Source organism: Cyprinus carpio, unplaced genomic scaffold (assembly GCF_018340385.1).
Source record: "Cyprinus carpio isolate SPL01 unplaced genomic scaffold, ASM1834038v1 S000006593, whole genome shotgun sequence".
Lineage (NCBI taxonomy): Eukaryota > Metazoa > Chordata > Actinopteri > Cypriniformes > Cyprinidae > Cyprinus > Cyprinus carpio.
The window spans coordinates 243,756-256,103 of NW_024879242.1; the positions used below are offsets into that span (position 1 = coordinate 243,756).

The window sequence follows — 12,348 nt, forward strand, 5'->3', positions numbered from 1 at the left end:
AAAATGGTTCAAAACTCAGCTGATAAAAAGGCACTCTTCCTTGATTGTTTCACTCTGAAATCCCGACGGCACAGTCACACCGAAACAGTCAGAGAAATAAAAACCCATTGACACAGCATTAAGTAGGGACGGCAGGGGTTGGCTGTGCACTATGTTTGTCTGAGGCATGAAGGATGAGGACTCAGTGTCGCGGTGGATGCGTAAGTGCTTGCGTAGGTAGGCAGTGAAAAGAAAAGCCTTTCCGCAAACAGCACAGCAATGTGGCCGATTAGTCGAGTAAATGCGCTGGTGTTTACGAAGCCCGGCTTTATTCAGAAAACCCTTACCACACTGGTCACAAACATGAGGTCGTGGCTTGGGGTGCAGTTTCTCATGTGCCTGCTGATCAGCCAGCTGAGCAAACTCTGCCTGGCAGGTCACACAAACATGTGGGTCAACAGGCAAAGCTCTAACCATAGAATCAGACGGGGGAGAGACAGTGTGAAGGCTGGTTTGGGCCTGCACTTCCTCCCATGTCCCGAATATCATATCACAGTGAGAGCAGGAGAACTGGGGAAGGATGGTGGGAAACATCTGAGCCGTTTCAGGAGTGATCTGGACCTGTAAAGGCCTCTCGGACAAGTGTGACCTTTCATGCTTACGCAAACTGGATGACACAACAAATGATTTGAAGCACAGCTGGCATTTGTAAGGATGCTCCCCAGAATGCACCCTTCTGTGTTTGTTCAGACTTGAGCGCTCCGTAAAGGACTTGCCACATTCCGTGCAAGAAAAAGGCCGCAGCCCGGAGTGAACTAGCATGTGGCACCGCAGATCCCAAGAAGCAACGAAAGTTTTATCGCAGCATTGGCATTTGTAGGGCCGCTGACCTGATTGCACACGCTGATGCACCGCAAGGTCTGCAGGCTGCCGAAACCTCTTAGTGCACTTGTCACAAGGGTACGGCTTGAATCCTTGATGCGCCCGCTGATGTCGGCGGAAACTAGAGGGATTGGAGAACATCTTTCCGCACTGTGGACACAAGAAGGGTTTTTCACCTGAGTGAGTACGAAGATGGGACTGGTATGAGGACAGCTGAGTAAAACCTTTGCCGCACTGTTCACACTGATACAGCTTGCTCTTGGAGTGGATTCGCAAGTGGAACGCCAAAGAGGATGACCGGGAGAAGGCTTTGCCATAGTCCGAACACAGGTAAGGCTTCTCACCCGTGTGCGAACGCTCATGGTTCTTCAAGTCCTTCAGCTCCATGTACGTTTTACCGCACTGGCCACAAGAATACGGTCGGTGGCCTTGGTGATTACGCCAATGCCTGCGCTACACTGAAGGGTCGGCGAAACTCTTCCCACACTCGGAACAAAAGTAAGGCCGGGTTCGGGCTTCGGTTTAAAGCATTCAGAGCAGACCTCTAAAGCCTACTAAAACTTGCTTATTTGTACATAATGTTTTGACCCTGGATGCTTACAGAAGGATAATCTTTCATTTATGTGCCAGAAACATCATAAGCATTCATAATTGTGTTGGTTCATGCTGAACTGGTGTTGATAAATGTACTCCTTATATTAATACGTCAATTTATATTGTCACTGTTTTAAGTTACATTGTCTGGAGAGTTTTCCAGTTTTTCAGGGTCCAGATTTTGTTTGTATTATATATATTATGAAGGAGCAAATTATAATCTTGATAATGAAAACATTTATATATGTGGAGATTTAATGTATTTACATAAAGTTTGAGTAAACGGGAATATATTCTATGAAACATGTTTAAGTTTATTTAATTGAATATTTTAATGTTTTAAAATATATTTGGATTTATAGAAATCTATTATATTTACATGTACAGAAATGTAATATGTTAACAAATATTAGAAATTAATATATGGACATATATTGCAAATAAATACATTTACACAGTCTGATATCTTTATGTATTTAAATATTAAGGAAATAAATATATGTAAATATTTCCAATAAAAAACTATATTTACATATATTTAATATATGTGAAAAATATTAAAAAGCGGCCAAAATCAAATATTTAAATATATTTTTAATATATATTTCAAAATATATTTACATATATTGTATAAAATTTTCTTCTATTTGAATTTAAGATATTTAAATATATCAAAATCTATTTATTTAAAATATATTTAAATCTATGTGACTTCTATTAGTGCCACCCGCTGGACTGGAGTGTGAAGTGGTGAGAGGAGTGAAATAATACGTGGAAAACTTACTTGGGACTATGAAGTGGCTGATTTGTTTTCCTTTAAAAAAGCAAAAAAAAAAAAAAAAAACAACAACAACAACAACACAAAAACACCTTCAAATTATAGACTCACATGGTAATTGCTCAACACCAACAGTCTTTGTGAGGATTAGAAGAAAAAAATGAGAGAAGTCAGTTATTTCAGTGAAAATCACACAAGGTTCCTTAACAGATATGGGCCATTCCACCAAATAGTTTCTATTTGCTTCAAAAAAAAAAAAAAAAAAATTAATTATAAAATTATAAAAGTAATTGTAAAATTAATTATAAAAGTTTTTGAAACTATGGTTCCATTTCTCAAAACTCTACACACAAAACATACAAAATGTCACAGACCTTACCAGCATACGAAATGTTGCAAACCTTTAGGAAAAAGAAGTTTGTTCAAGTGTGCTATTAGTTTACTTCTTTTAAACTAAAAGTAGGCAAGAATACTTTCAGTGTACTTTTTATGCACATCTCGGAAATATACTTAAAATTTAATTTAAGCATACGTGACTTATACTTTGAAAACATGGATTCCCAGAGCACAATTATAGCTCAAATATATTTAGGCTTTTTCTATGTTATCTGGTACGGTGGGCTATTACACATCTTCTGTACAGAATTTCCAAAACACAGTCAAAGAAGAAACTGAAACAACAGATGCTTCCACACGTAATCTAACATGATCATCAGATATAACACAGCATCAAAACTGTGTAACTTTATAGAATTAAATGTTGACCCATGAAGAGGTAATGACTGTCAAGCTTTGGGGTGTTGATCGACTAAATCTATGTTTTGATTATAATTCTGAATCCAGTTCATAGTCTTTTTTCTGCTTTTTGTTCAAAATGTTGTTTATTTATTTTTACACACACAAATCAAGTGGAAGAGAAAGACTAAGCAGAAAAAAGTTATTTTCCAGTTAGTTGAAACTGAAATTATAAGTGTTATGTTAGAGCAGTAATCCTAATCATCAGCTGAATTAAGAATATACTTTTTACTGATACTGAGATCCTTTACTGAGATCCTTTATTTGAAACATTAAAAAAGTTCTAGTGTGTTTGCTTTTTAACTTTGAATACAAACTTCTCTGCTTTTACTTTTGTAGTTATTTTGCTAGTCGGCTCCCCATGCGATGTCTTTCACTATACGCGCAAATTCAAAGCGTCGCGTCTGGGCACGTCAACGGTGCTCACACTTTTTAAAACCCTTAATAAAGTGGTGAATGATCTTTCCAGATATAACACTGATCGACAGAACAAATTTATATTTAGAATACATCGCAATCATTCTAAAATAGATGACGACAACTCACACACCTGCATTAGGAGCTGTACTTCTTTGCGTGCCTATTTAGCTGTTTGCATCGCACAGTTCGCAGCACCTTATGGATGCGTTCGTTGCACAGACATTCAGAATGTGGGACCCGCTTTGAAACTGCAACATTCATTGGTTTAATTGCAGATGACTGACAATTCAACTATATCCACTGAACAATGAGGCTAGAATTTGCTGCCTGTCTTGGCTGGTGAACTAGCCATATAGGGGATGCTACAGTTATGGAGGCCCCTCCTCAAAGCCCATGGCCCTGGGCAAACGCCCGTTTTGCCTATAGCTAACGCCAGCCCTGAGCGCCAACTCCACGTTCAGCCACAACCGCAAGATGGGCACTTTATGGTTTAATCTGCAGTAAATTGCAGGATGACCAGCCTTGGGGAGAAAAAAAAGCAATGTCACATCATTATTCCGAATTGGAAAGATTTTTACTTACAACTGGGGATGTCTTTGTCGTTGTGGGATTACAAATTTATAAGATATTAAATCTAGTAGGTTCCAATGTAATAGTATATACACTGATAAAGTTATGTGCATTGTGTTTTACATTTTGAGGTAAAAAAGGCTGACATATCTAAGAAGATCAAATCAGAAAAATCCGGTGTCTGAGATAATGACCTTTTGTCTTTATGCTCTTCCTGACCATCTAGCTTTTTAAGCTCAAGGCAGAGCTGTGCTTTTGTCTCTATGATAATGTGAAGGTATGGGCGATACTGTCAGACACCTATGCATTTGAATGACACTGTTATGCTGATGAGATCAAGGCTGGGAGAATGCCAGTGTCGGGCTGATTCCTGTACTGCATTTGCATGTTTTGTTTAGATTTTCTCCACCTCTATATATCCACCTCTATGTAGCCATCCCCCTAGAAATGTATATAAACTACAAATGTATCAATGACTAGTTAGACTTTTGATGACTGCAGCATCTCAATAAAGAGTCCTGCTGAAGATTACCCAATAGTCTCCTGGTCTTCCCTTCTGAGTTTCCAACAGTTTTGGTGCCGTGACCCGGATAGAGCTTCTCGCCTCACATTGTTCCAGACTGAATTTCAGATCCTTTTTCAGCTCAACAACAATTTGGTGAGTGTTACTCTATCCAAAGAACCACTACAGACCAGTAAATGGGGTTATCCTCTGCACCGTCAGAGAAGTGTTAACAAACAGCGGCAGGGTTTGATTAACAGACTAGTTATCCTCTGCTTTGCCAGGGAAGAAGGTTTATCCTCTGTTTAGTCAGAGAAGGTTAACAACTATTACAGTGTGTTAGCAAGTTGGTTATTCTCTGCGTTGCCAGGGAAGGTTAAATACATTATAACGTGTATTAACTGACTTATCCTCTGCTTTGTCAGAGAGGTTATTAGTGTATCCTCTGCTTTGCCAGTGAAAGTTAACAGGTTTTTATTTGTTAACAAGTGTATCCTCTGCTTGCCAGGGAAGTGTTAGAAGTGTCCTGTTGTGTCAGAAAGACTTTACAAAATGTTGAGAAGGAATGCTAAGTTGATTCCAACAATTAAGAAAGGTGGACTAGCTACTCATTCATGGACAGACAGTGAGTTTAAATCCTTGTTAGGAGAGCACATGGACTCAATAGTGAGAGTCAGTCAGACTGGACTTGATAAAGAAATTTGGTATTGATCCAAAAAAAGTATGGTCAATTGAAGAATGTAAAAAGGTACTTGGAGCATGTATTCGCAAGAACAATGTAAAAGGCATTATCTGCTGCCACAGAGAATTTGGTTTAGCGCTAGCTACGCAACAGTCTCAACATAACTCAGAGCTAGAGAAACAGAACAAAGAGCTCAGAGCTAGAGTATCCTCTTTGACTAAGAAATTAAACCGCAACAAAGCTGCAGCAAAAACTGATGTGGAAGAAGTTAGTCAGCCTGATAACAATTATCCTGACTTACAGGCTTTCTTTGAAACAGATGCAGCCATCCAATCAGTAACTGATGTGCCTGTAGATTCAGTGAAGGTATGTGGCGCTAGGAGAAGATCCCTGAGAATTGAGGGAATTGAAAGTGTTCTTCCCAACTCTTCCCAACTCTCCCAAACTGTTGTCCAAGTACAAACTGTTGCCAAAGCGAGAAGACCTAAAGATATAGAGATACTATCCCAGAGCTTACCCTCAGCACAAATTTTACTGAATTTAGAAGAGCATTGATCAGCAAAATGCGTCTCTATGACATGTTGTTAGCAGAAGTCACACAGTTGATGTCACAAATTCTAACTGAATCTGAATTCAACAGTTTTGAGTCTGCTGTTACTTCTGAACTACAACATGCCAGTAGGGAGTTCTGAGAGACTTAAAGAACATTGTTGGACCAAAAGTGAACTGGTCAAAGGTCACAAACTGTCAAAACTTCACAAGTTCACAATCAGCTGCAGCTGTACACAACTTAAGTGAATACACTGAAAGGTTTTGTCAGTCAGCTGCAGCATACAGTGGAATAGCTGACACTCCAGAGAAGGTATTGGATCATAAAGGACCACTAGTTCGAACATGGTTTGATGGCCTTTTAGCCGAGTACAGATCTGCTTTACCATTCTTAGATCTTACATGGTCCACTGGATCCTTGCAAAACAACTTGGACAGGTTAGCTACTTGGGAAAGAGACTCTGATGTTAAAGCCAGAGTAAAGATTGCAGCAACATCCTTTCAGGTCAACACAGAGAACCGACAGAAACGCAAAAGTCCTTAGAGGGAGGGCAGTTGTCATAACTGTGGTAAACCTGGACACAGGATGAAAGAATGTAGGAAAAGCAAGAAGACATTAGGAGAAATTAACAGCTCCTACTGTGTCTACTTGCCACTCTGAAGCAGCCCCTCCCCACATCACCTAACTGTTGGAGCAACTTGCTCAGGTGTTAACTGTTAGGGCTGTGAGTGCTTAACTTCTCCAGTAATGTACAACAAAGATGAAAGATTTTTTGTAAATAAAACTACAGGAAGGTGTCTGTCACTTTCTCCCATTGAGAGAACACTACACTGCATGAAAAGAGGTGTATCCGTACTAGGAAACTCCTGTATACTCCACTGATTTTCGGAAGTATCTACTAGTTCCACTGAGGGTAAACTTCTAATTCCACCAAGTTAGGAAACTCCCGTAATGATTACCAATTCGGATGTATCTTGCTGAAGGGATATCCCCGTGGTATATGCAGCCATTTGTTGCCATGGCAAGTAATCCCCTGAAGGAATGTTGTCAGGAGACATTTTCACACCTCAAGAGTCCTTTCACTTCACACCTTGACACACACCTCTGCTGTCCTTATTGGTGTTTTTTCTCAACATTGATTGGTTTTTTAAAAAAAACACACCCCAAAACCCTGACAAACTATTGGGACAGTGACCTGTCATTTTCCTGATACTAGTATTTGATTGGTCACGGTTTTCATTTAGCCCAACCCAAGCCCTCCATAGCATAGTGACTTGATTGGTTTTGGCCAGCTATGTTAATAAACCATAACCACCCCACCCACTATAAACACCCAACCCCCTCAAAAATGGGAAACAGAATGGATTCAGAATTTCTTTTTATTAAAATTAAACCAAACCAAAACACTTAAAGCATTAAATATATAAGCATTAAATATATAAAATAAAACTATAGGAACTGTACACAAAGCAAAGTACTTTTATAAAAATTTTACTAAACACAAGCAATATTATAACAGTTAGAGAATATAAAACTAAATAATATGTACACAAAGCAAAGTACTTTTATAAAATTTTACTAAACACAAGCAATATTATAACAGTTACAGAATATAAAACTAAATAAACTACTTAATATGTACACTAGGGCTGGGACAATAAATCGATGCAGAATCGATTTGTGGATCGATTCTTAGATTTTCAGAATGCATGCGATTCCTCTGGAATCGATTCTGATTAGATTTTAACAGCAGATGGCGCTCTAAATCTAGTTTTTTTTCCAACACTCAAATTCTCATGAAGAAGAGTGCTAAAGAGCAAGTATGTGTTCGGCATGAAAATGTAATTTCACCTCAGCTTAGAATGCTTTTATGACGCGAGATTAATTTAAACAGCCCACTGTGAACACCTTTGTAATTCGCTTCAACCTTTTCGAATTTTATGAATTAATATTTTAGGTTCAAGTGTGTGTAAGGATTTGGAAACAAGCAGAGTAGTGGCTGTTTCTAACCAAAGCATGCAGTGCCATCTGCTGTTCAAAACTAGCTCAGAATCGATTCATAGAAAGAATCGCGATGCCATTCGGAAAAATCTCAGAATCGATATTGCAATCGATTATTTTCACCAGCCCTAAATGTCACACAGCAACAAAGTAATTAAAATGAAAACCAAACACACAGCAAACACACACAATTATAAAAGAAAAATAAGTTGCAAGAATATGAACCTCAAATAAATCTACCTAATAAGTATACAAAGAATAAGATAAAATAGAAGAGAATAAGTGAAAATGTGCAGTTGTGGTGTGCAATTATTAAAAATTGCAAAACCAGTGCAGTGTTGTAGTTAAAAGTTGAAGAAAGGAAGGTCCATTCATGTCCATTTCCATCAGCCTTAACACGCTGATGATGCAAAATAGTGTAAGCGCATGTCTGCCTCCAATCTGCACTGAAGCTCCTCACAAAGTTCTGACAATTGTGGGTTCCTGTGAGATGGAGACCTCACAATCCACACTGGCCTTCCATCAACAATGGCATCCCCTCGGTCAGACATCAGCTCCAACTGTTGCAGTCTGCCAAAGCTCAATCTCTGCATCGGTTTGAAACAACCTTGGACCTGGAATCCAGCAACTGAGCAAAACACACAATGTGTTAACCACTAAAAACACCCGAAATGTATCAAACTTAAAGGAATAGTTCACTCAAAAATGAAAATTCTGTCAATGTACTCACTCTCATGTTGTTACAAACCTGTAAATGTCTTGTTCTGATAACCACAAAAGATGGAATGTTTATAATCCAACCAATCATGAGCCCCATTGACTTTAAAGTAGAAAAAAAAAAATACTATGGAAGTGATTGGAGCTCATGATCAGTTTGATTTCAAACATTCCTAAAAATAATTTCTTTTGTGGTTTATCAGAAGAAAATAACAGAATTTTCAATTTGGGGTGAACTATCCTTTAAAGACAAGTTGATGAATTTCTACACTTACCCGTCTTTTCCTTTGTCGGTTTTTAGCTCCTGTTTTAATGGCATCTCTTAGCTGGGACTTTTCTGGCTGAGACAAATTGTTACTTTCTCCGAAGTGTTTCAAAGTATGTCTTGCAACACGCTGAATAAAAGAAAATTCAGATAAAGTGACAGAAAACTACACTATTGAAATCATAAGATGGACAAAAAATATAGAGACTAAAATTATGGACATTAAACATTGTTAAACAAACATTTTAAAAAATACCTTGTATACACTCAGGGTCTGCATCTGCAAAAGTTGTTTTCAATTCCTCTAGCAGATAAGTTCATGACTGCTTGGTTACGAGGCGAACTTATTCTGTGTGGAAAAAGAGAGAAGTGTGTCATTAAATACATTTTAAAAGGAATATGTAAAACCCCATAAACCAGCATGGCACACAAAGGCTAAATAAATATAGCAGAAAAACAGCAGTCTAACCCCAGTTTGTGGATCATATTTATGTGGGTTGTTTTCCGAATTGTGAAGGCGCCTTACAGCTTCCTGTAACATTGAATGAAAAACGCCTTAATACATGCACACATAACATAACATTGGCTGGAAACAAAAGTTTTCAAACGACGTTGTGTAACTTACAGACGTGACAAACTGTTAAAAGGCCGGACAACTACAACAACGAAAGGGTCAAAAATAATTGATTAGTCAAGGTGATGTATAATTTAACTGTTACTAATAGATATGTATAATAAAGGATAGATGTCTTACGACAGAGTCTCTAACCTCATCACCTGGCGGCCATCTTACCACGGGAGCTCGCTCGCTCACTTGTAGCATTGTGTTTTAATGGTGCATGTACATTTAAATGACCATAACTTGCTCAATTTTCTACACAATACTACGAGTGAGCGAGCGATCTCCCCGTGGTAAGATGGCTGCCAAATGCGGTGCGGGCCAAACATCTAGCCTTTATTATACATATCTTTACTACTATATTGTCCGCTAAAATAAAAACTCAACTTACCGCAATGCCCACGTTGTGCGCCCTCTTTATCCTTTTATGTAATGGCTCTTCCCGCGGTCTTTGTTCCTCTTGCGGTCTTTGCCCGTCAAACTTTCGCTCAAGAGCACAAAGACGCTGGATAGCATCTTCGAGAAGAACAGTGTTTGCAGCTTGCTTCTCCATCAAACCCTCAAGCTGACGAGACAAAGCGTTCTGACCGGAGATCAGCTGTTTCATTATATCATTTATGCTCAGTGGGCTTGCTGCTGGTTGCAAAGCCCTATTACTCACGGGAGTAGTAAAACTCAGGTTTCTTTTACACGCCATCACAAACAATAGTCAGTTTCACCAAGTCGCAATTCGCAAAAAAATGACTTCCGTACACAATGCCGACAATTTTAATTGTGTCCCGCGCGCGATGATACTGTAATTTCATTGGTTGCATTCCCTTACGTCACCCGACATAATGGCCGGAAACTCTGTTATGAGTGGATACTTTACAAACACAACCTTCCCAATTGGATGCTTTCTGCGACACCCCGCCCACCGCTTCCATATGGTTTGTATTTATATCTGTAGGGAAAATGATACTGTCTGATATGTTTCATGTCATCATGGAAGAGCGTTTGAGGTCGTCAGTGGATTTAGTGAGAAGAAAGAGAGCACGGCAGTTTTTGTGATCACTGCAACGATTTTGTTTCACATGCCAATTTTTATCGTCACAAAAAAAATGTTGCTTGGCTGTGTCGCTTGATACGATATACCATAAGTTATTTTTAGATATAGCAATTAAACTTACATAAAATTTATAATATGTGTCCCTGGACCACATAACCAGTCATACGGGTACATGTTTTCTTTTTTTTTTTTTTTTTGAGTTTTACTTTATAAATACTTGGCAGAGATACAACAATAAAAAACTAAAAAATAAAAAATATTGAGAAATCCCCCAGTTGTCCAAAATGAAGTCCTTAGCAACAAATATTAGGCTACTAATGATAAATATATTTTTGATAAATGTAGTGATATTCACACAAACACCAATAAATATATTTACATTACTATTATTTTTATGGAACTTTTTTAATATCCTAATATTTTTTAACAACAGAAAAATCAATTATTTTTGGCTATTGCTAATGCTACAAATATAACCTACATGTGCTACTTATGAGTTTACTTATGTTTTGTGGCCCAGGGTCAAATGTGACACGGATATATTATAAAAGAGACCAACTTTGGCCCTGCGTGCCCTAGTTTCGGCACCTCTGGACTAGAAGTACAGTAGCTGACAGGTATCTGCAGATATTTTTACCCGAGTTTGTCAGTCTGTATCACCCAACATGTTTTGCATTCACATGTGAAAGACTTTTAGATTATGGACCTGGTCTATTGATTTTCTTTTTTCTATTTTAAAAGATTTAATGAAATGTTAGGGTAGAATCATAATAACAATAGAAACAGTGAACTTCAAATCATGAGACATCAGCAAAAAACAAGCAGCTTTAAATTTCACTGACTTATGAATATGGTACTGAATTTATCAACATCCTAGCTAGCAATATGTGTTACATGATGTTTTTGAAACAAAATGTCTAATTTGAACTGCTTCTTTTATACAATGAATGCAGCATTGAGAGATACGTCCACACCATACTGACATAGGGCAGTTGGAGACATGTTTTCAAAGTGTTGAAAATATATATTCTGAAATAACATTTGTTGCATTCCTCTAGACCACATTAAAAATGAAAAGTCAGAGACATAATTTTCACATATTAAAATGGTAATTGTGTCCATTGAATTTCAGTTAATTTGAATGATGCTAAGTTACTTAAATAGACTAATTAAATTATATTAATAATAAACGTATTTAGCAAACACAGTTTTTATGTTCCACAATACTGTATGTGCTGTCTTTATGAGACATTGCCCCCCCCCCCCCCCCCCAGCTCTGAAAACAGAGAAGGCACCTCTACCTGGGGGTCATTAACATATAAAAAGCCCTTCACACCTCACACCCACCCCTCCTCACAACCAGCTGTAAGGATTCCTGGAAACTTCCACCAGTTCCTATATACATCCACATACGTAAGGTTTCTGGATGTTTCACGAGTTTACTTCTGTGTATTACCTTTCCAAGCACTCTGCCTCATTTATCTGGCAAACCTACAGTTTAGCAGAGATTTCCCATCCCGTATTTGTCCGTATACAGCTCTTTTCATGCAGTGCTAGTTAAGTACACTCACAGCCTTCAAAAGTAATATACAAACCCAATTCCAAAAAAGTTGGGACACTGTACAAATTGTGAGTAAAAAAGGAATGAAATAATTTACAAATCTCATAAACTTATATTTTATTCACAATAGAATATAGATAACATATCAAATGTTGAAAGTGAGAAATTTTGAAATGTCATGCCAAATATTGGCTCATTTTGAAAAGCTACACATTCCAAAAAAGTTGGGACAGGTAGCAATAAGAGGCCGGAAAAGTTAAATGTACATATAAGGAACAGCTGGAGGACCAATTTGCAACTTATTAGGTCAATTGGCAACATGATTGGGTATAAAAAGAGCCTCTCAGAGTGGCATTGTGTCTCAGTAGTCAAGATGGGCAGAGGA

At 38.0% G+C, this 12,348-nt stretch overlaps 1 protein-coding gene and 1 pseudogene across 1 annotated transcript in view; both read right to left on the reverse strand.

Annotated features, from left to right (window-relative positions):
• Positions 1-12,348, reverse strand: part of LOC109055588 (zinc finger protein 239-like) — a 309,104-nt gene that overhangs the window by 179,936 nt on the left and 116,820 nt on the right. The gene's annotated exons all lie outside the window — the stretch shown is intronic.
• Positions 16-8,346, reverse strand: LOC109074749 (annotated as a pseudogene).